At 39.7% G+C, this 25083-nt stretch overlaps 1 protein-coding gene and 1 non-coding gene across 12 annotated transcripts in view; one reads left to right on the forward strand and one right to left on the reverse strand.

Moving 5' to 3' along the window:
* The window catches only part of PSD3 (pleckstrin and Sec7 domain containing 3), a 555378-nt gene that overhangs the window by 85574 nt on the left and 444721 nt on the right, over nucleotides 1-25083 (forward strand). The gene's annotated exons all lie outside the window — the stretch shown is intronic.
* On the reverse strand, nucleotides 24618-24773 carry LOC129461529 (small nucleolar RNA SNORA62/SNORA6 family). The gene has a single exon (XR_008650583.1). It is a non-coding gene; the product is annotated as a small nucleolar RNA SNORA62/SNORA6 family (small nucleolar RNA).

Genomic DNA, 25083 nt, shown 5'->3' on the forward strand with positions numbered 1-25083 from the left:
ACTACAAGGAGCTCATCAAGCCAGTCTGGCTACGTTGCTTGCTTCAGCACTGGGTCTTGATCCAAGACAACCCAAGTCCCCAACCCCCCACCCTCTGCTAGTGTGGTAGAGATGGATCATAAAAATTTAAAACAGGCTCACAGACATTTTCAAGTTATAAGGTTGCCACCACTCTCTTGGGAGGAATCCTCCCTCCTTCTTCCCTCCCCTTTTAAAATGTGTTCATATTTTCTTACCATTGCTGAATCTCTGGAGGCCCGCAGTAGCCTCACAGATCTCCATGAAACTCAATGGGGAGAGAAGGGCATGGAAAGAAAAGTAGACATCTTACATAATCTCTACACTTTGCTTGTTTTAGGTGGTTGATTAGGGTCTCCTGAAGAATTTCAGGAGAGTGAGAAGTGTGAAGTTGGGAGGGGGAGACTCATTTACCTGATCTCTTTATTTTTGTTTTTTAAAGATGGGGTCTTGCTCTGTTGCCTAGGCTTGAGTGCAGTGACTACTCCCAGGCGCCATCATAGCTCACTGCAGCCTTCAACTTCTGGCCTCTAACAGTCCTCCTGCCTCAGACTCCCAAATAGCTGGAACTACAGGGGTGCCATTGTAGTTGGCCCTGTTCTTCTCTTAAAGGATATTCTGTGTTACCAGGAGGCAGTGCAGCATAGCAGCTGGAGTGTGCCCTTGAATTGAATACTCTGATTTGCTTCTATCTGTGTCACTTTGGGCAAGTTATTTTAACATCTTTGTGCCTCACTGCGTCATTACCTCATGGAATACCTCGTTAACATTTAGTGTTTGGAAGGGGCTTAGACAGTTTAGGAAAGACAGTAAGTAGGCAGTAAATGTGACCTGGATGGTAGGTTATACTTACCTGAGTGAGAAATGGAATTATTATTGCCCTTCTTAAAGTCACACGCCTATTAAATGGCAAAACTGGACTTTTTCTTGTACCCTAGACTGTGATTGCCTACAGGTGTGCTTTATGGAAGCCAAGAGAAAAATTCTAATATACTCAGCCCTCTGTTTCTATGGGTTCTGCATCATGCATTCAATCAACCTCAGATCAAAATATGCAGAAAAATATTGTGTCTGAACATGTATGGACATTTGTTTCTTGTCATTATTTATTCATATAGTATAACAACTGTTTACATAGCATTTACATTGTATTAGGTATTATATGAAATCTAGAGATGATTTAAAGTATATGGGAAGATGTACATATGTGCAAATGCTATACCATTTTATTTTTTTCAACTTTTACCTTTCAGCGTTTTTCTATAGAAAAACTGCACATAAAAGAATAAAGAATTCATGCAGTCATGCCAAGTGACCATCACAATCAACCTTGATGGTACTCTTCAGTAGATACTAGAGCTACTAAGTTGATATATGCTTGTTCCTTAAAAATTATACCTCATCAAGGTGAAATAAATGCTATAATAGGAACAGTAAGAACCATGTGTTTATAAGTGCCTCAGGGTCAAGCTCTTACATTTAGACCAGAAAGTTACACACCCTAGAACACCAGCAACTCAGAAGGAAGACGGGGGAATTGTCGCCTTCCTTCCTCGTAGGTCTTTAGGCTGGGAAAGTTCCATGTAGGTGTGATTTTGCTTAAAGATAGAGATATAAACTTTATAACCCCTCAAAGTCACTTTCTGGCCAACAGCTTTAGCAGTTCTAAGAAGGAACAGTTTCATTTTGCCTTCAAGGGATATTCCTTTTCTGTGTCCTAAGGCAGGGTGATCAATTAGTGAGAGAGGATGATATGTTTGCACCAAGCTGCTAGCAGAAATGAGTGTGGCTCAGCTCCAATCCTGACCCTTCTCCCCTTGTCTAGTCAACCTCAGCCAGTGCAGGGTACCCGGGGAGGGTCACTGTTAGTCGGCCTCAAAGGCACTGTTGGTGGCTCTCACATATTCAGACTTCTTCTTTTGCCTTGTCCACAGTTTCCGGGGGATGCTGGGGACACTGCAGGAAGTACCGCCTGTCAGCGATAGGGAAGCTTCTGCTCCTTGGTGAATGGTTGGGTACTCTTTGGTCATCCTGAGATGTCTGAATCCTGTCATCTGAATACCTTCCTTCTCTGAGCCCGGGGCTGCTGCCTCCACCAAGGGTGAGGCTGGAGCTTTGAGATCCAAGACACTGGAGGAATCAAAGATTTTTCCATGTGCTAGTTTCCTATACAGATTCGATGCTTTGGGTACAAATCTCCAGTTGTTAGCCAGTCAGTAAAAGCAGAGAATTTCTAAAGGCCTTTGCACCATGCAGCGAGACCAGGCAATAGGGTCAGCCAGTGAGACAACTGCCACTCTTCCAGAGATGCTGGAACTAAGGTCTAAATAAGATCAGTGTGTCAGTGTAGATGCATTGACTGCAACAAATGTACCGCTCTGGTGGGGGTTGATAATAATGGGGGAAACTGTGCATGTGTTGGGGGCAGGAGGTGTATCGAAAATTTACTCACCTTCAGCTTAGTATTACTGTGAACCTAGAACTACTCTAATAAATAAAGTCTATTGGCCTGGGCAACATACTGAGACCCCACCTCTACAAAACAGAAAAAATTTAGCCAGATGTGATGGTGCGAGCCTGTAGTCCCAGCTACTTGGAAGACTGAGGAGGGAGGATTGCTTCAGCCTAGGAGGTCAAGGCTGCAGTGAGTTGTGATCACATCACTGCATTCCAGTCTGGGTGACAGAGCAAGATGTTATCTAAAAAAAAAAAAAGTCATTTTAAAAAGATAATACATGTGGAAGCATTTAGCACTGTGTTTGCATGCGGCAGGTGCTCAGAGAATGTGTGCGCTTAGTTCCTTCTTACTCATTACACCACTTTATATAAGAGATTTTAGCATCTTTGAATCCCCAAATCTATGACCAATCCCCACTTCTTCCCCACTTTACCGGAGGGATGACTATATGTGGTGCTTTGGCCCAGGGTCCTCATTCAATATGTTTCTTTAGTGAATGAGTTAAACCCCACAGGCTGTTACATAGCTAAGTATAGGAACCCTATTAAGAATATACGGCATAATAGGTGCTCTGACATTTAGCTTCCTCTAATGGCAGAATAGAATTTCCCTAATCAGAGGGATTTTTGGCCTGATCACTTTTTCGCTATTGGCTTCACGGTGGCTTCATCTCCTGTTTTGGAGACACGGAATTTTCCCCATTCCCTGGGCTGCTTTTAGAGCTTCAGGTGTGTGACTTTCATTAATAGCTCTCTTGCAAATGGCAATCTAGGACATAAAAGATAAGAGTAATGTGTTACTGTGGATTTCCTCAACCAGCTCTTTCCCTTCTGGCAGAGACTTCTGATAGAAGTAGATAAAGGCTTGGGCTGTGTTCACCTGGTGTGATGTAACGGTCTCAGAGATCTGTTTCATTCATTCTTTTGATTTTATCAGGTTTTTCTCTCTCTCTTTGTGTGTTTTTTTTTTTGTTTTTTTTTTGTTTTTTTTTTTTTTTTGAGACAGAGGCTTGCTCTGTCAGCAAGGCTGGAATGCAGGGGCATGATTCTAGCTCACTGTAGCCTCGAACTCCTGGGCTCAAGTTATCCTCCCACCTCAGCCTCCCAAGTAGCTGGGACCACAGGCACACACTAACATGCCCAGCTAGTTTTTGTATTTCAACTTTTTGTAGAGGTGGGGTCGCACCATCTTGCCCAGGCTGGTCTCAAACCACTGGCTTGAAGTGATCCTCTCACCTTGGCCTCCCAAAGTGCTGGGATTACATGTGTGAGCCTCTGTGCCAGGTCATATTTTTTCATTTTGGGTGCAATTCTTCCTACCTTCTCGGTGTGGCTTGTATATCAGTTGATGGCCTCTCATATTGCTGTGTCATGCTTGGGAAAAAAAGTCTAATAAAATACAATATCGTATTCTAAAACTGGAGCTTATGTAAAGATAATATAGTTTATAGATTTAAAAGAACTTGATAGGCCTAGAGGAATTAAAGCCAAAATTTTAGAAGCATTACTAAAACAAATATATCTGTGATTAGTCAGTGAGAAAATATTATCATTTATAAAATCATTAAGTAATGATTCAGAGGGAAGTTCGGTAAGATTTGGAGGGGAGTTAGAAAGATAATGGTAATTCCATTTTTGAAAAAAACTTGGGTGGTGTAGTATACAGAAGTATTTCCTTCATGAGTATTTGTATTTTATAAATATTTTGTAAAGTTTTATTTTGCCTCTATTTAGTAAAAAATAATTTTAAAATAAAAAATTTGTCAGTAGAATTCTCTTGTGGCCATTTAATGGCGTCTTTCTAAAGCATTCCATTTAGCAATACACCTCTCTCTCATTATGCCTATGTTTGTTTTACATAATATTTAAGTTACATAATTTTGGTAGCAAGTACAACCAGCACAAATCCATTCGGGTGCAAACACAACTGATTCTTGGTAATCGCCACCTCAATCGTGTGGGTAGAATTTCATGAGCTTGCTGTAGCCTTAAGACTACAGCTTGAGCACCAGGTACTGATTTTTTAATTCTGCTTATCTGTTACCAGCTGTGAGCAGCGCGTATGAATGGGCATCAGCCAGCATGTCTTCCCGGGTAACTTGTGTCACCCTGTGAGACACCCTGGAGTTGGTTAATTGGAGGGTGGTTAAGAATTTCTGCTGTATACATAACTTCAGAAACAAAAGCAAACCTTTTATGGTCTAAGAAATGAAAAGGGATATTATGAGGTAGAGACATTAGGACATTCTTTCCATTTTGTTCTAAAATCACTTTTGGCATTTATCTGCCTCACATCACTTACGTTGTGTACAAAGCTACTTCCCTCCTGAATAATTTATTTCTACATCTAAAATGTTTGCTGAAATTATTTTGCTTTCCTTTCACCTGGAAGATAATTTTAGGTTTTTAAGAAATGTGGTTTATAAAAATAGGACCCATCATGTCCATCTACTGGGTGAGTGAGTTACTAAAGTATAACAAAAACATTTTTTACTGTCTTATACTTGAGTCCAGAAGTTCACTGAAAATGGGTTACACCTGGAATTTATGTATCATTATAACTATAAAGTGCTTTGTACTTCGAATCATAATTTCTCTTTCATCTAAAGAAATCAAAGTCCATTGTATTAGCCTGGCTACTTTCACCTGCTTCCAGAAAGGATGGACCTTTTGGGACCCATTTTTTTGTTTTTTTTGGAAACGGAATCTCGCTCTGTCGCTCGGGCTGGAGTGCAGTGGCGTGATCTTGGCTCACTGCAACCTTCGCCTCCCGCCTTCAAGCGATTCTTCTGCCTCAGCCTCCTGAGTAGCTGGGACTACAGGTGCGTGGCACTACACCCAGCTAATTTTTTCTATTTTTAGTAGAGATGGGGTTTCACCGTGTTAGCCAGGATGGTCTCAATCTCCCGACCTTGTGATCCGCCCACCTCAGCCTCCCAAAGTGCTGGGATTACAGGCGTGAGCCACCGCGCCCGGCCCAGGACCCATCTTTTAAATGAGCTCTGATGAAGCAAGGTCCAGGGTTTTGAGAAAGCCTAGCACCCTCGGAGCTTTTCAGGGCATCTCTCAATTGAGAGAGCTTTTTCTTTACAATGGGCCAGATTTTCAGGGCATCTCTCAGTTGAGAGAGCTTTTTCTTTACAATGGGCCAGATTTTCTATGTGGTTAATTTAATTATCAAATGGGAGCAGCTTTGTCTTTTCCACGATATCTGAATATATGTGCATACCAAGTGACTTATTTAAAATACAGCTCTTTTAAAAGGCTACAGGGCGTATTGTAATCAGTCATATGCAGTTCTGTGTCACAGTCACTTTTCCTTCATTCAAACATTCATTCAACAAATAGTGTTTGAGTGTCTCCTATGAACCAGGCATTATTTTAGGTTCCAGGGATATAGTGGTCAACAAAACAGACAAAAATAAATAAATAAATAAAAATAAAAATAAAAAAAGAAAAAAATCCTTGTTCTTACAAGGTAAGACAGACTGTGTATGATTTGTGTCTATGTGTGCGTGTGTGTAGTATGTTGATAGTGTGAAGTCCTTCAGGGAAAAATAAGGCAGAGGAGGGAGTTTGGGAGGGGGAGGAGTTGCAGTTATAAATGGGTGGTCAAGGATGACCTTGTTAAGGTGACACATGAGGAAAGACCTGAAGAAGGAAGGTAAGTGCACCGGGAAGAGGGCACAGCAGGTGCAGAGCCCTGAGGTGGAGCCATACTTCCTGCCTTCCAGGAACAGGGAGACCAGTGTGACTGGAGTACAGTGAGCAGTTGGGTCAGACCGGACACCGCGCCAGGTCCTGTGGGGCCTTGTTGCTATTGCAAGGGCTTCGGTTTGGACTGAGAGTGAACAGAGAAGCCTGTTAGAGAGTTTCAAATAAAGATGGGACATGATGTGGCTTATATTCTTGGAGGACATGCTGCTGCTATGTCTCATGAGAATAGACTGAAGTGGGGAAGAGTGGAAGTAGGGAAACCAGTTGGGAGGCTATTGTAACCTAGGTGAGTGAGGGTGGTGGCTTGGACCACCGTGGTATGTTTTGAAGGTTGAGTGGGAAGGATTTTGTCATTGTCTGAATGTGAGATGTGAGTGGGAGAAAGCATGGGTGACTTGCAAAGTGTTGACCTGTGCATCTTGAAGGATGGAGGTGCATTAACTGAGATAGGGAGAGGCTGATTTTGGAGGAAGAATCAGGAGCTCAGTCATGGAGCTGTCTGGTAGGCAGCTGGATATATTTATCTGGATTACAGAGGAGGGGGCTGGGTTAGAGGTTAAACATTTGAGAGTTGTCAGAATATACATACTGGATGAAATCCACAGGGAGGGAGTGAGTGTCACCAGAAAGGAAAAAAGGTTGAGGGCCAAAACCTGGGCTACTTCCACACTGAGATTGAAGAGATGAGGAGATGGGAAGGCACCAATAAAGGAGAATGAAGGAAAGCAGCGAATGAGGGAAATCAAGAGCGTGTGAAGTCTTGCGAACCAAATGAAAAAAGCCACTTCAAGCAAGATGAGTCAGATGCTCCCGGGAAGTAAAGCAAAATGAGGGGCAGATGAGATTTGACCCAGGGATTTAGCAATGGAGATGTCATTGGCGAGGTTGATAACCAACTGGGATTATGGTGGAGTAGTGGGGACCAAATGTTGGTCAGTGAGGATGTAAGAGAGCGCAGAAGTAGGGAAACAAAAACATCAAATGTAGAAAAATATTGCAAAGATTTTTGCTCTAAAGAGAATGTGAGAAATGTAGCTGCAGGGAGAAATGAGGTCAAGAGATGTTTTAAAAATGCAGGAAGTAACAGCATGTTCGAATACCAATGGGAAAGACAGTAAAGAGGAAAAAAATATGATCCTTGATGTAGTATCGTAATTTCCAAAGGACCTTTGGTGTAGTTTAAAACAGCCAAAATCATCTAGCTTATTGTTGTAAACACTGATTTTTGTTAATGCTGTTGATTTTTTCAATGTAAAGTCCTTATCTTCCCATCTCCATCAAAAGTCAAAACTTTTTCTTTTGTCTGAGCCTTTAAATAAATGTCTTTTGGGTATGAATTGTGTCTGCTCATCTCGTTTAACCTCAGGGAGTCCCTACTTCTGTTAATAGTTATGCGATATGCATGGATCTGAGGTGCACTCTGTCCACATGTTTTTAGTGACTGATGACTTCTTTAGCTCTCATCTGAGGCACAGTTTCCCCACCATCCGTTAAGCATGTATAAGATCGCATTTTCCAAGAATTAATTCAGTCAACTAAATATTCATTGCATGCATTAAACATGAAAGGCCCCGTATTTCCAGGTAGCAACCACAGGGCAACAGATGGATAATAAGAGTAAGAATTTAAAGAAACCTATGTCCTTGGATCTTGTGTGGATGACCAGTTGTTTCCCAGACATTACTGTGGAAATCACCTGGGGACATTGTTGAAATGAAGATTCTGATTCTTTAGTTCTGGAGTGGGGCCTGAGATCTGCATCTTTAACAAGCTCCTAGGTGATGCTAGGGATGCTGGCTGATATGGTTTGTCTGTGTCCCCACCCAAATATCATCTTGAGTTGTAGCTCCCATAATCCCCACGTGTCATGGGAGGGACCTGGTGGGAGGTAATTGAATCATGGGGGTGAGTTTTTCCACTGCTGTTCTAGTGATAGTGAATAAGTCTCACGAGATCTGATGGTTTTATAAAAGGCAGTTCCCCTGCACATGCTCTCTTGCCTGCCACTATGTAAGATGTGCCTTTGGCCCTCCGCTTTCCTCCATGGTTGTGAGGCCTTCCTAGTCAAGCTGAGCTGTGAATCAATTAAACCTCTTTCTTTTATAAATTACGGAGTCCCGGGCATGTCTTTAATAGCAGCGTGAGAACAGACTAATCCAGTGGCACACCTCATTTTGAGTAGAAAGAGATCTTAGGGTAATACTTCCTGGGTTATTTTTTCTCCTTAGATTTTGCTTCTGCTCTTCCTCTGCTTCTCTGTTATTGCCACATTGGGCCTTTTCCAGCTGGAACTTTCCGACTCAGAACAACCATACATTGTTGTGGCATTTGTTGGTAGCATTTCAGTATCTTTGTTTTCCACTCTTGGCATTTTTATTGATCTTTGCAGAAAAGCTACTGGTGTCTGGGAGTTTCGTTTAGTAATTAGATAGCTGAGGAGACTCTAGGCCAAGTTTCATTTGCATTGTGTAGGGAAGGCCAGACTTCTGGGTCTCATTTACATCCCAAGGCCATGTTTGTCCTCGACCTCTGAGTACATGCTTTGGAGCTATAGGCAGTCCCAGTACTGGGGCCAATTTGCCAGTTCAATTGTCAGCTTTTCAGTTCTCTGCATTCCTACTTGCTAAGGCTAAATCTCTTCAGTAAACAGCTCCCTTGCTGGAGGGCAGTCCTTTGGCTTTGTTATAAATAAATTTTGTCAGCTTGTGGAAAATAGAATAAACCTTTGAAAGTCACCACTGGCTAATGAAAGCTTCTTAGATGGCTGTATACTGGAAGAGGTACTTAAAAAGTACCTATAAAAGGACATGTTTTGGTGGGGGTTGGAGAAGAGTTTGAAATTAATTATCTGAACTCTGAAAATTCCTGTAAATTCTACATTTAGTTTCTGCTATATACTTTAGACCATGTATCTTGTCCTGAATTTAATGAGGCATACTTTTTAGGATCTTCTGTATCGGTGCTATTCAATAGAAATATGATGAGAATTTCACATGTAAGTTTAACTTTTCTAGTAGCCACGTTAGAAAAAAGTAAAAAGAAATGAATGGAATTAATGTAGGTAATATATTTTATTTAACCTACTATGTCCAAAATATTGTCATTTTGACAAAAGCCTATTGATAATTTATATGCTTTGCTTGTACTTAGAAATCTGGCCTATATTTTACACTCACAGCACATCTGGCATATTTCAGGTGCTAAATGGCCCCATGTGGCTGTCATATTAGACAGCACAGGTGTATATGCAGGGCAGCTGCAGGTATGACAAGCACAGTTTTATTTGTTTCTTTATCTCATAATTCTCTGTTAATACCAACACATGATTTGCTATAGTGAGGCATATATGATTAGTTAAGTATTAAAATAAAGATGGATTTTTTTACAGTAATCTTAAAATCTACCCTAAAAACAAATGGATGTTTCAGAAAATAGATAATTATAAATATGCAGAGAATACTAACATGTTGATTGACTTCAGCAGTGGCTAACAGAGATGAGGATCTATAAAAATTGAAAATGTCTGAGGCTTCTAGATAATACATTTTTGGCAACATTATTTAGGATAATTTACTGCCCCCCATAAGGTAGATAGGTCCTGTCATGACTCACATTTTATAGATGTGAAGCCTGAGACCAGAGAGGTTAAGTAATTTGCCTTAGATCACACAGAGGGTAAGTGGTAGATCTAGGATAGGGAACTCTAGTCAGTCTGGTTCCAGAGCTCACTCCCTTCCACTCTGTGCCAGATTGCCTTCTCAGCACATGTCAGTGATACATACATTTGCCTCATCTTTTAAATGGTATGATTGAGGGATAGCGCTCTTTAGTTGAAAAAAGCGATTGATATAATCAAATTATATTGATATAATCAAATTGTTTGATTGATGCAATCAAATTGTTCTGGAAAATGGAGGATAAATTAACTCCTTAAATAAATCATACCCTGTTTGCCATTAATTTAAGTCTTAACTTCACAGTTACTTTATCTTGGTTTCTGATTGATCTTCAGTTTAAATTGAGCCTCAGCATTTTTTCTGCCTATCCCTCACGTGGGGAGAAACAGCTAATAATGTATAAGGCAAACTTTCAGTGTTATTGAGAGCTAAAGCTTACAACTGAATTGGGGAGATAAGCTCTAATACTCATGAAACAGTATTACAATTTATTGTTACTAGCAATCACAGCATCAGTAACCATCTATTGAGAGGTTACTATCTGCCAAACCTTGTGTTAAGACTTTACACTCATTATCTTATTTAACTGTTAAAGCAGTGCTGTAAAATTGGTTTTATCTTCGTCAATAAATAAGTGCCAGAAACAGTGCCACTATACTCTGAAACAATGAGACTCTGAGAATTACTTTATTGGATTCTGGGTGTCACATTTAAAGGGGGACATTAACAGTGAACAGGTAGGTGAGTGGTGAGAAAATCATGTGATGTTAGGAGAGGTCATAGAACTGTGATCTTTAACGTAAGGAGAGAAGACTTAGTGGACGTAATAGTTACCAGTAAGTGTTTGGAGTAAAGAATATGATCTAAGGAGAAAACTGACTCTGGCAAAAGGAGTACACTCACTCTGTATTTCTCTAAGGAATACAGAAAAGACATTTACAAAATTTTCTTATTTTGGATTTTAATCCAGTTTTAATGGGACAGAGGCTAGGTCACTCCCTAGATATTCTGGATTAAATTATTGCATTTGGAAGATTTGGATTATACAAGAAATTAGGAATTGACCGTTGGATGAGGTGTCTGTTTCTGATTTTGTAATAAATTGCGTCCTTTAATCAGATTATTTTTATGATAGAAATAATTATTGAGTTGTTTTGTAAATTAAGTTGGAGATTGTGATTAGTAATACAATATCAGAGCTCAGACGGACCTTAGAAATCTTGAAGTCTAATGTCATTTTGCAAATGAGGAAACAGAGAGAAAGAAAATGAATTAAGGACAAAGTTGGACGAGTACTCAGGTGTTGACTTCAAGTCCACTACTTAAAAAAAAATTATGGTTTCTAATGTATGGATGAAGAAGACTGAATCATTTCTAGTACATTTTTAAAGGTCCTGTTGAATCTTCTCCAGAGTTAACAAAATGAAGTAGCCTGAAGTTCGTTTGTTCTAATTAGAGCACACTTGAGTCCTTTTTGGTTATCTTATCTGAACTTGGAGTTCAGTGATATTCCTAAAGAAAAGCTTTCAGTTCATCAACTTCTTTTATTGTTAGTGTTTTATTTCCCTGGAAACTTGTGCATCTTTTTATTGAAAGGGTAAGAAAGGATATAGTGGCTCTCTGAATTTATCCATTCATTCAACAAGTATTTACTGAGGTGTGTGCCAGACACTTCCAAGCACAATTATAGGATCGTTAGCTTTTACTGTGAGATGAGAAACCATCAGATTGTTTTGAACCGAAGATTAGAAGATTTTTTTTTTTTTTAAGTATCACTAACAAATTAAAAGGGTTCCCTGGGAGTTTCAGCAAGCTATAGTCCCACTTGCCTTGATGTAATGAGACATACCTTTTGATCTCAGCACACAATTGGGATTAACTGCAGTTTGAGGTCTGATCCTTATTAGTTATAAGGATCAGACCTTATTTATTCACAATAAAGCCTGAAACTTTTTCATAAAAACAGAGTATAAACCTGTTAAAAATGTTCTAACGTATACTGGTTTGGAAACCATTATGAATTCATGATGGAATTTGACCGACCTAGGTTTGATGGACAGTTTCACTGATGGTTCAATTTTGGGCAAATGTATTAGTTTTTCTGAGACTCAGTTTCTTCATTAGTACAATGAGGGTAAAACTTGTTACGTAGGAGTGTTTTTGAGGGTTGAATGATTTAAGGGAAATCGTGGTTGTGAAATGCTCAGCCCCATGTCTGGTGCATTGTAAATATTCAATAAAAGCACAGCCATTATTTTGATAATTTAGTCAAGGGGATTTTAAACATGGATAAAGGTTGTTTTGAAGCTAGATTGAGAGTGCTAATTCAGAGCCTTAATTTATTTTTACTTTAGAGCTCAGACAAAATGTCTTTAATGCCTTTGTCTAAAAGTCCTGACATTGAAACAAGCATTAAAATGACACCTCTAACTTAATTAACACTGTTTGTTTTGCATGTGTATGAATTAATCTTTTTAAATGTCACTAGCTGTTTTGGTGGTGTCTCAAATTGACAAATGCTCCCTCCCTCGTTCCACAGGTATTACCAATTTTGGACCAATTCTGGTGGTTCACCTATCAATTAAAGCAGTCGGAGAGGCCCTGCCTCTAGGTCACAGTTGACCCTAGCCACAGGACACCTAGGGAAGTGGTGTACTGTGAAGCCTCCCCAGGGAGTGTCAGGAGTCTGTGTGTCTGTGTGTCTGTGTGTGTGTGTGTGTGTGTGTGTGTGTGTGTGTGTGTGTGTTTTCTGTTGCCGAAGATTATTGTCCTCCAAGAGAGTAAACACATCACCTTATGACTCTGTAGCCAAGTTCACTTCTGTAATAATTTTTTGCATGTGTATTTTTACCACTGAAATTCAGTCTGACTTAGTTCAATACTGCATCTAGACCAGTGTCTGGTCAAAAGTATTAAATTTGACTTGCTAATCTCCACACGAGATGAGGGAGAGACCCTATGTAAAACTGAATTGGGCCCATGTGAAACCCGTGTTTCTCGTGCCCCGTTTTCCTTGGGCACTGGCTGGCAGCTTCTTCTACCCCAGTTATGTATTTCACTTTCGTGGGGCTGAAGTGTCATCTAGCTGAGCTGATAAATTTATCTGGGTTAATAGGAGAGAGTTAGAGGATCATGTGGTCCTTTTAACTGTCTTTGGAGGCAGGATTTTGCTTCCCCCACTCCTCAGTTATTTGAAAGCACTTTGGCAAAACTGAGATCACTGCATTACTGTTAATGTAACATTGCAGCTTAGTTGGTCTGTTAGTGAATGTGATCATCGGGGAATTGCAGATCATGGAAAGGTAAGTGGAGGACAGGCCTCTGGAGAAGGTATTCATAGGCACAGGCAACCTGTTCTGATTGTGTAATTACTTTAAAATATTCTGTTTTAAAATTTTTAATTAAAATTTGTTTCCTTATTACCAAAAATATCCTGGTTATTGTAGATTGCCTGGGTGGGGATGAGGAGAAGTTACCAGTTTAAGCCAAACCACATGGAGCGAGAATGAGGGAAAGGTGACTTCAAGAAGAAAAGAGGTGTTCTGTTACCAGAAGATGGAGTGCTGGCCAGGCAGAAACAGCAGATGTCCCTGGCAGATGAGATGGCGCTGGCCAGAGGAAGCATATGCCGTACAGAGGAATATCAAGCACAAAGGCTACGGGCAGAAAAGAGCGTGGCATATGAAGAACTGAAAGAAGGCCAGGCAGCGGAGCCAAGTGAAGAAGAGTGGGTGGAGCTGTAGGAATGATGGAATGGGATTGCAAAGATAAGCTGGGGCCAGATCATGCAGGGCCTTACGGCTAAAGGAGGGTACCTGGATTTTATCCAATGAAAATGGAAGGTCATTGAAGAGGTTTAAGAAGTTTAGCCTTTTAAAAAGATCACTCTGGATCCCCTGTGAAGAATGGATTGAAGAGGGCAAGAAAGGAAGCAGAGGAATTAATCAGGGAGCTTTTGTAGGTGAGAGATGAAGGTTTCTTGGACAGGGATGGTGGCAGCTGTGATACAGACAAGTGGAAAGATAAATGGGCCACATTTTGTGTAGATCAACAGAACCTGATGATTGATGGGGTGTAAGGAAAGGAAGAATGACATAGATTTCTGCCTCAATTAATGGGGATTCTTGGAGTTGCCATTTATTGAGATGTGGCACTCTTGTTGGATATTGCTTTGTGTTACTCACATCCTTCCACCTAGACTGTAAGCTTCTTAGATCAAAGATAAGGCAGCATTTCATCTTTCTTCACCATTGATTGTAGCACAGTGCTGAGGCATTACAATAGCCACTTGGTTGGACATGTATCAAGTGGGTATTTGATCCAAATCCTACTTGCAGAGTGGCTCTTGAGGGGCGGCTTAAAGGAACAAAAACCAGTGCCATTTGTTAGGATATTTATTGTTGTTGGTTTTTAGATTTGTTTAAGATGATGCAAGTTATGTAGGAAGAAGTTTCCATGAGCATAGAAAATGTCATCAGACCTCAGAGCTAAGAAGATTTGCCCAAGATAATTTATTAATAGAGGTGGGACATTCTCTAATCCCTAGTATTCTCATTAAATCATCTAACCTATACTTGCTATTTTGGATAATTTTTGTTTCCTGACTAAAATTTGTGTTGTTTTTTCTTTGATGCTCTTCTGCTGTTAAAAATAAAACAAAATACCAAATTTCTTCACCTTTGATGCTTTGAGCTTCTCAGTTCCTTCTGGTCTCTTTTTGTTTTTCTCCTTTCCAAAACTCATTCTGAAGGACCCATGAAAAGACTGAAAGCAGAAGAAATCTGTCCAGTCACTCAGCAACACCCTGAGGTAATAGGGCAAATGAAACCGCTTCAAAAATTGTTCTAGAACAAAAAATGGCTTCTAGAACATTGCGCAGTGTCTAGCTCCAGTGCATAGGAGGTGCTCACTGGTTACTGAGACTCAGCCCTGCTAACTTGTGTTTTTACATCCATGGCCTTTGTCATCTGTGGCATGCTCTTTATTTCTTCCTAAGAGAATTTTAAAACCGAAAGAATTGAATAGAGGCCATCTGAAAAAGAATGCCTACAGAACCCAAGTTATCTTTACCTGGAGTCCCGACCGTGCAGGCTGCTGTTTATTAGAACACAGTGACAGTCACATGGTGGGCTCGGCCCTGGCATGCAGTCAGCTTTGAAGCCCCCATGGCAAAATGGCAAGCGCTCACATTCCAGGACAAACACACACTTTTGATTCTGTGTCATTTTTTCATTGCTGTAGACTTGTAAAACAATGATTAAGAGAATTTCAGAAAGCAAAGTTATTTTCTCTGCTCTTATTTGCATATTTCTGTTCCTTAAAATTTTCTAAGGTAAAAAAGTCCTCAAAGTTTGGGGACTCTCTTCCACGCCTTCAAATCAACACTTTTTAAACACGTGATAGTGTCATTTACGTTCTTGTGAATAATGGCTTAAGTAGTGTGATTGGAACTAGAGCTCTGGAGGAGCTTGGCATGGGGATTGGGTGAGCATTTTTGAGTTGGGTAATTAGTCAGCTACAACCATGTAGAACAGAAGTGATGATTAGACTAATTAGGAAAGCTATTTCCTAAGTGCTGTGGTAGACCCAAGGGCTGTGGCCTAGAAGTGCCGCCTTCCCTGATTTACTTGATTGATGAAAAGCAGGTTTTCCACTTGTGGGCTTATTTATTTTTTAAATTAGAGATTTGGTTGTCTCATTTTCATCTGTTACAATTTTATTTCCAAGATAACAGAGAGGCAGGAGTGTCTTATTCGCAGTTTGGGGATAGGGCTTTCATGCTTTTGCTTTCATTCCCTTTACTACACGATTCTAGTGGACCAGATTTATCAGGACACTTTTAGTCAAATCTTTGCAAAGGACTCGCATGTTTTATGTAGTCAGAATTCAATTCAAGCAGCTTTTCTAGTGACAGGCTGCTTTCTGGTCACCTTTATATACCTAACTTATTCATGTATGTGTATATATATATATATACTTTTGTTTTCTAACATTCATTGGTGCCCACTGTGTGCAAAGCACTATTAAATGCAAGGGATTCAAATATATCTAGCAGTTAAGGGCTTTGTTTTGTTCAGTGTTATTGCCCCAGTTGCTAGCATGGTGCTTGGCTATGTAAATATTTGTTGAAAGAATGAGCAACCTAAAGCCTAGGCCCTTGTTTTGTATTTTGTGTGTACACTCAGATTTAGCTTATGTAATTGCAGCACATTTTGCAAAAACGGATTTATTATTTTTTCTTTCTTTTTCTTTTTTTTTTTTTTGAGACACAATCTTGCTCTGTTGCACAGGCTGAAGTGCAGTGATGCAGTCACAGCTCACTGCTGCTTCTTGGGCTCAAGTGATTCTCTTACCTCAGCCTCCCATGTAGCTAGGACTATAGCACGTGCCACCACACCTGGCTGACTTTTAAAAATTTTCCGTAGAGATGGGGTTTCGCTGTGTTGCCCAGGGTGGTCTTGAACTCCTGGCTTCAAATGATCCTCTGCCTTGTCCTTTCAAAGTACTGGGATTACAGGCAGAGATTTTTGGGAGGCCGAGGCAGGTGGATCATGAGGTCAGGAGATCGAGACCACCCTGGCTATCACGGTGAAACCCCATCTGTGCTAAAAATACAAAAAATTAGCCAGGCGTGGTGGCGGGTGCCTGTAGTTTCAGCTACTCGGAAGGCTGAGGCAGGAGAGTGGCATGAGCCCAGAAGGCGGAGCTTGCAGTGAGCCAAGATCGCGCCACTGCACTCCAGCCTGGGCGGAAGTGCGAGACTCCGTCTCAAAAAATTATATAAAAAAAAAAAAAAAGGAAAGAAATTTCTGTAAAATAAATCTCATTTATTTCCTGGCAGTTTTAAAATTTAAGCTAAACATCAAAAATTTTTCTTCTAAAACATAATAAATAATACCACGAGTGTTGTATATCTTTTAAAAATAAAAGTGTGGAGTGAAAATGTTTTACCAAATTATTAGGTATAGTTTGCAGAGCACTATTATGCATAGTATGTTGTTTGCCTCCCTGTGACAGCACCATTAACCCATTTGTGCCGGAGGTTGCAAATTTTTTTTGTAAAAAAATCAGACCTTGGCGATGACCTTGAGCAGTAGGATGTACATAACTCCCACAAGCTTAGAGTTCCAGTAATGGAACACTAGGCATAAATGGGTTAAAGTAGGCCCACGATGTGTGAGGTCCGGAAAAGTGAGTTGATTTTCCTCAAGTCCTCATGGATTAGGCATGGGAACAAGTTCCTCATCTGCCCGCTGCTGGGTCTTTGTTCTGCCTCATCTTGGTCTTCTCTTAATGGAGTACTGTCTTTTGTACCCAGTTTGCAAATGGATACATTAGCCCGCTGGGTTTAAAGAATCCTTTAGGGGCATTCAGCGATAAGTGAAGTGTCTAACTCTTGAAAAACAGCCATAGTAATATATCTGCTAACTGGATAAAGAAATACAGCACCATTAATAAAATGCTTGAGAGATTTTTTTTTCAAACATTGAACTTTTTTTTTTTTTTTTTTTTTTTTTTTTGCTGAGACCATTTTATCTCAAGAAAGAGCTTATGGACTTCATGAGAATGTGTAGTGAAGCAGAAAAAGCCACAGAGACCTTACTGAATTCTCTGATCCTTGAGTGTATTTTTCTGATACAAAATGGGGTAATAATAGCAACCTTGCAAGCGTGTTCTGGGAATTAAATCGGAAACACACTGCAATTCATATGAGGTACCCAGAATTTGACAGTAAAGACAAAATAAAAATACAAACAAAAACAAGTAAAAAACTTAACACCAAGGGGTGAAAATAATTTGTGTGCCTTTGAAAACTTGATAACTGAAATTCTAATTACAGTCATTTATATCTATTCATGAATGCAGCTTCTCCAGAGACCTCTACTGTTAACCCAATTTCAGTTATTCTCTGTATGTGAAAGCATCAAAATTATTTTCTTTTTAAGATAAAACTCCTAAATTCATTTTGACCCTGCACAATTAATCTAAGTTAATGAGGTTTTGTTACATCATTATCCAATGTGTATTTTAAGGTTCTACTGCTGTGCTACCCTACATTTTGTGACCTAGGAATTTTAGATACAACTGTAATCTTGGTCTTTAAATAGAACTTTGAGTAACAAAGTGAGGTAGAATATTGACAGCAAACTTTGATAATAAAATGTAATTGTAATATAATACTATTAATTTAGAGTTAGAAAGTATCCATTAAAAAAAGTATCCATGAATGTCCAAACTAAATAGGGAATATTTAATTGGCTTCTAGGAAAATAAAATACATCATTCCAATATTTTAATATTTAGAAAGAAAAGATCTCATTACAACTTGAAAAATGATTTTTTTCTGATAAGTGCCATTAACTTCATTTAAATGTCTGCTTTTAGTAGTCAAAGCCCAGAAGAAAATGCTATTTTTAGTGTGTTTAACTGAAAAAGCTCATATTTCTATTCAAGTTGAGGCAATTACTCATGACAAAAGTCAAGTAAACTAATGTTTCATGATAAAGTCCCCAAGTATCTCAGACTTAAGCAAAGGCCCCAAATCATAGTTTGTAGCTTTATTGCAGCTTTCATTCAAAATATATTTTATATAATCTCTTAACTAGGGAATTCCTGATGCCTTCCTATTAGGATAAATAAGCAAGAAACACAATAGGACAGCGATTGTATTCTTAAGTATTATGGAATTTAGGGCCCCAGATATTCTATATGCAGACCTCTGTGCTTATGTTTGTTCATTTTAATGAGACTCCAAAGGCTCACAATTTTATAGGAGCTATAGTGTTTCAGTTCCAGAACCAGGTAAAGACAGGGCAGCCTTCCACTCTATAAAAGTGAAGGATGACTGGGTGCGGTGACTCATGCCTGTAATCCCAGCACTTTGGGAGGTCAAGGCGGGCAGATCATTTTAGGTCAGGAGTTCGAGACCAGCCTGGCCAACATGGCGAAACCTCATCTCTTCTAAAAATATAAAAATTAGCTGGGTGTGGTGGCGGGCACCTGCAATCCCAGCTACTCGGGAGACTGAGACATGAGAATCGCTTGAACCTGGAGGGCAGAGGTTGCAGTGATCCAAGATGACACTACCATACTCCAGCCTGGGCAACAGAGTGAGACTCTGTACCCTCACCACCAAAAAAAAAAAGTGAAGCGTGATGGGTCAGGGTTAGGACCATTTCCTGGTGACATTGAGCTGGTTAAGTTGGTGGATCTATGAGGGGAAACTTTGAAGTGTTGGCTGCCTTCACAGCCTCCAAGGTCTTTGCCTTGGAGCTTTGCTGTACTACCCCACAGTCAGGTTGGCAGGAGTATGATCTTTTTTGTCTGTCTTATGGGATAATAATTAATATTTAATTTTATTATTGAATAATTTCAAATGTGAAAAAATTTAAAAACCTCAACACTTTTTATAGCTACAATTAAGGAATTATAATACAATTCGGTAAAACTACAAAATTCACAAAATTATATTATGGCCTCGTTTTAAAAACTGGTAGTTGTTACGTCAAATGCTCAAATGGTTTCTTTGATAACATTTTTTGAGAGCATTCTTTAAAAAATGTATTACTGCCCCATTTTTTTGGTATTTTTAATGCATGCACTTAATACTGTTTAACTTTTTAAAATAATTCTGGTTGATTGTTTTCAAATATTTTAATGCAGTGATGTTGTCTTCATGGGCTATAAATTTGTACCATAATGTAAAGACATTATGTTAGGATCATTTTAATGTATCAATACCTGGGCTTCAAGTAAGGATCTGTTGAGAATTGTGTAGTTCAGTTATGTGGTTTAACAACTAGAGAGTCAGCTCTATTGTAAACATATAGGCATAGCTTGTTTTATTGTGCTTTGCAGATATTATTATTATTTTTTTTTAATTGAAGATTTGTGGCAACTCTGTGTTGAGCAAGTCTTTCAGCATCATTTTCCCCCTGAGCTCACTTTGTATCTCTCTGTCACCTTTTTGTAATTCTTGCAATATTTTAAACTTTCTCATTATTATTATTACATCTATTGTTATGATCTGTGATCAGTGGTTTTTTTTTTTTTTTTTTTAAATAATGAGATAGTGTCTCGCTTTGTCACCCAGGCTGGCGTATGGTAACACAATCATATTTCACTGCAACCTTGAACTCCTGGGCTCAGATGATCTCCTGTCTCAGCCTCCTTAGTAGCTGGGACTACAGTGCATGCCACCATATCCAGCTAGTGAAAACATTTTTTTTTTTCAGGCTCCTGTAGTCCCAGCTATTCGGGAGGCTGAGGCAGGAGAATGGCGTGAACCCGGGAGGCGGAGCTTGCAGTGAGCTGAGGTCGCGCCGCTGCACTCCAGCCTGGGCAACAGAGCGAGACTCCGTCTCAAAAAAAAAAAAAAACAAAACATTTTTTTTTTTGTAGAGACAGAGTCTGGGTATGTTGCCCTGGCTAGTCTCCAGCTCCTGGACTCAAGCAATCCTCTTGCCTCGGCCTCCCGAAATGGTAGGATTACAGGCATGAGTCACTGCACCAGTCAGTGATTTTTGATGTTACTCTTGTAATTGCTTTGGGACACCAAGAACTCTGTCCATGTAAGATGGAGAACTTAATAAATGTCGTATGTTTTGACTGCTCCATGACTGGTCCTTCCCCTGTCCCACTATTCCCTGAGACACAACAATGTGAAATTAATCCAATTCATAACTCTATAATGGCCTCTGAGTGTTCACGTGGAAGGAACAGTTGCATGTTTTTCACTTGAAATCAAATAAATGATTAAGCTTAGTGAGAAGGGCATGTTGAAGCCAAGCCAAAAGCTAGGTGTCTTGTACCAACAGTTAGCCAAGTTGTGAATATAAAGGAAAAGTTATTGAAGGAAATTCAAAGTGCTTCTTCAGTGAATGCGTGAAAGATAAGAAAGCAGAAGCCTTATTGCTAATATGGAGCAAATTTGAGTCATCTGAATGGAAGATCAAATCGCTACAACATTCACTTAAAACAAAACCTAATTCAGAGCAAGCTTCCAATTCTGTGAAGGCCGAGAGAGGTAGAGGTAAGGAAGCTGCTGAAGAAAACTTGGAAGCTAGCAGACATTGGTTCATAAGGTTTAAGGAAAGAGGTCGTCTTTATAACATAAAGGTGCAGCAGCAATTGCTGATGTAGAAGCTGCATCAAGTTATTCAGAAGATCTAGCTAAGACCATTGATGAATGAGGCTATGCTAAACATCATAGTTTCAATGTAGCCTTCTATTGGGAGAAGGTGCTGTCTGGAACTTCTGTAGCTACAGAGAAGTCAATGCCTGGCTTCAAAGCTTCGAAAGACAGGCTGACTCTTGTTAGGGGCTAATGCAGCTGGGGACTTGAAGTTGAAGCCATTGCTCATTTACCATTCTAAAAATCCTAGGGCCCTTCAGAATTTTGCTAGATCTACTCTACTTGTGCTCGATAAATGTAACTACGAAGCCTGTATGACAGGACATCTATTAGCAGCATGGTTTACTGAATATTTTAAGCCAACTGTTGAGGCCTACTGCTTAGAAGAATATTTATTTCAAAATATCACTGCTCTTCAACAATGCACCTAGTCACCCAAGAGCGCTGATGGAAATCTACAAAGAGATGGATGTTGTTTTCATGCCTGTTAACACAGCATTCATTCTGCAACCTATGGATCAAGGAGTAATTTTGACTTTTAAGTCTTATTATTTCAGAAATATATTTCATAAGTCTGTAGCTGCTGTAGGTAGTAATTTATCTGATGGATGTGGGCAAAGTCAATTGAAAGCCTTTTGAAAAGAATTCACCATTCTAGATGCCATTAAGAACATTTGTGATTCATTGGAGGACGTCAAAATACTAACATGAACAGGAGTTTAGAAGAAGTTGATTCCAACCCTCATGGATAACTTTAGGAGTGAGTTCAAGACTGCAGTGGAGAAAGTAGCTACATATTTGATAGAAATAACAAGAGAACTAGAATTAGAAATTGATCCTGATGATACGACTGAATTACTACAATTCCATGATGCAACATTCATGGATGAGGAGTAGCTTCTTATGAATGAACAAAGAAAGTGGTTTCTTGAGATGGGATTTACTCCTGGTGAAGATGCTGTGAACATTGTTCAGATGACAACAAAGGATTTAGAATATTCCATAAACTTAGTCGATAAAGTAGTGGTAGGGTTTGAGAGGATTGACTTCAGTTTTGAAAGAAGCCCTACTGTGGGTAAGATGCTGTCAAACAACATTGTATGCTACAGAGAAATCTTTTGTCTTAAGAGACCATCGATGTGACAAACTTCATTTTTGTCTTACTTTTTAAATTGCCACAGCCACCCCAGCCTTCGGCAGCTACCACCCTGATCAGTCAGCAGCCATCAATATTGAGGCAAGACCTTTCTTTTTTTTTTTTTTTTTTTTGAGATGGAGTCTCGCTCTGTCGCCCAGGCTGGAGTGCAGTGGCGCGATCTCGGCTCACTTGCAAGCTCCGCCTCCTGGGTTCACGCCATTCTCCTGCCTCAGCCTCTCCGAGTAGCTGGGACTACAGGTGCCCGCCACCACGCCCGGCTAATTTTTTTGTATTTTTTTTTTTAGTAGAGACGGGGTTTCACCGTGGTCTCGATCTCCTGACCTCGTGATCCGCCTGCCTCGGCCTCCCAAAGTGCTGGGATTACAAGCGTGAGCCACCGCGCCCGGCCGAGGCAAGACCTTTCATCAGCAAAAAGATTATAACTTACTGAAGCCTCAGATGATTGTCAGGTTTTTTTTAGCAATAAAGTATTTTTTAATATGTGTACATTGACATTGTTTTCTTTTTAGACATAATGCTCTTCCACAGCTAATAGACTGCAGTATAGTGTCAACTTTTATATTCACTGTGAATCACTGGAGTGATTCACTTTATTGTGATGTTTGCTTTATTGTGATATTCGTTGTATTGTTGTAGTCTACTATTGAACCCACGCAATCTCCAGAGTTTGCCTGTATATACAGAATCTTAACAGGAAGTATTCTAAATACTTTTAAAGTGCTAGCTTACTTGTTCTTTATAACAACCTGATGAGTTTGTTTTATGGTTATCTCTATTTTCCAAAGACACAGGGACGTTAAGTACTTTATCCAAGGTCACCCGCTAGTAAGTGATAGAATCTGAACTTCAATTCATTTAGTCTAGCACTGGAGCCTGCACTCTTTAAATCACCATAGTGGTCTTTCTGCTTCAATAATGAGTGGACTTTGTGTGTGTGTGTGGGGGCGGGGGGGGTAACCTGTGACTTTTCTTGCTTCTTTCCTGATTTCTATGTCTTGAAACCACTATATTTCATTCATCTGTTCATTCAACAAATATTTATTGAGTATCCATTATGTGGTGCCGAGGGCTGGCAGTATCCAGGTGGACCCTTATATGTTACAGCCTAGGTGCCCAGCAGTCATTGACCATTTTAGCTTAATGTCTAGGAGGAAAGACAGGCATAACAAAGGGAATCTCACTGGGGAGGGGGCAGGGACAGGGGAGCCAGGTGCAAAGAACTCTCTGAAACTAGGACCTGAGAGGTGTAAAAGATTTAGCCAGGTTGGGAAGAGGGTGTGAGGAGAAGAGGGTGGTATTCCAGTTAGGAGGAGTAGCCAAGTGCGAAGACCAGCGATCAGAAGCTGTGAAAAGAGTTCAGGGAACTGAAAGAGGTTCAGTGGGGCTGAAGCACTCAGTGTTCTGAATTAGGAGTGGGGATAGTGAAGGGTGTGAATAGTATTCACGTGTTCTAAGATCAGGCAGAAGGGTCAAATAACTGATTAACTTTACACTTTGATCAGTTGGATATATTTATTGTAATTTCTAGGATAATGAAAGCCTAAAAGCAGTGTATAGCATCTAAACTTGTGCGTGTGTGGAGGGAGAGAGGGAAAAATAAAAACAAAACTAAATCAAAAGGAGGCAAGAAAGGAAAGATAAAATAGATGAGATGAATAGCACAAATAAGATGGTAGATGTAAACCCTAATTAATTTGTAATTATATTAAATGTGTATGTTCTAAATGTACCAATTAAAAGATAAAGATTGTCAGACTGATAAAACCCAACCAACCAACCAACCAACCAACCAACCATCCAATGAACCAACCAACCCAACTAGGTGCTACTTTCACCTGACAGAGAGAGAATACCTCCAGGAGATGAGAAATGACAAGAGGTGACCATAAGATAAGCTACCTCCATCTCCTTCCCTGTCTGTCTACCCTGGAAGCCACCACATTCTTAGGAAAGCCCCTGGACTTCCCACTCTAAGTGTAGCGGAGGTGGTCCTGGGAGGTTAGCAGTGTCTGGGTTACTCAGGTCTGGCTTTCCCACCAGCTTGTGAGGAACTTTTTGGCAGAGGTGGAGTCTCACTCACGTCCCTCGTGCCTTCCACGGTGTTTGGCAGGCAGTAGGTCTTTAAGTAGCATTTATCATGTGTGTACATTTGATTTCCATATGAGATGGTAAACTCTTTGCAGGGCAGAGAACCTGTTACACCTTTGAGTTTTCCATAATATCTGTTAAAACATAGATCAGTGTATAATGAGTGATTCTTATTTAATTCTATCAAGATTAAATCTGATTTCTGTAGAAGGATACTGTTCCACCTTTCAATGATTTGGAGGTTTGTTTCCACAGCAGAGAAGAAATGAAAACCACTTTCTGCAATAAAGACCTGATAACCTACTTTTGCTTAAGTAGATTTTACAGTAGGAGAGTACATTCTTTTATTTCTTCTTTTCTTTCTTTTAGTTGTAGCAAGAATTTGTATTAAACTCCCCTCGTTGGCCCAGAGAATCTTACGGTGTTAGTGAAAAACTTGCCCCTTGCATAGCATCCTATCTACACTTGTGAGTTCACATTGGCCAGTCAGTGGCCTCAACTCCAAGCTCTAACAAGAAGAATATATTCTTTTTTATTTTAAAGAGCATGGTTTATTTAATATAAAAATAAATGCTTCACTCATGTATAAGCTGTAATGAGATATTAGTAGTAAAATAATAAAAATATTTTCCTTGGAAGAACTGTTGGGCAGACTATATCAAAACAGCAATTTCTGGTTTTGGAATGAAAGATACTATTGATTGTGTTAATGCAAATGCCAACAGTTCTCTGGTTGAGTAAGAATGTGCTGCCTAAGAGAAAACTCACTTGGCGTCACGTAAGAGCTGCTCATTATGAATAGAAAGAAATTACATAATCCAAAGTAAAAGCAA

This window comes from Symphalangus syndactylus, chromosome 1 (assembly GCF_028878055.3).
Source record: "Symphalangus syndactylus isolate Jambi chromosome 1, NHGRI_mSymSyn1-v2.1_pri, whole genome shotgun sequence".
Taxonomy (NCBI): domain Eukaryota; kingdom Metazoa; phylum Chordata; class Mammalia; order Primates; family Hylobatidae; genus Symphalangus; species Symphalangus syndactylus.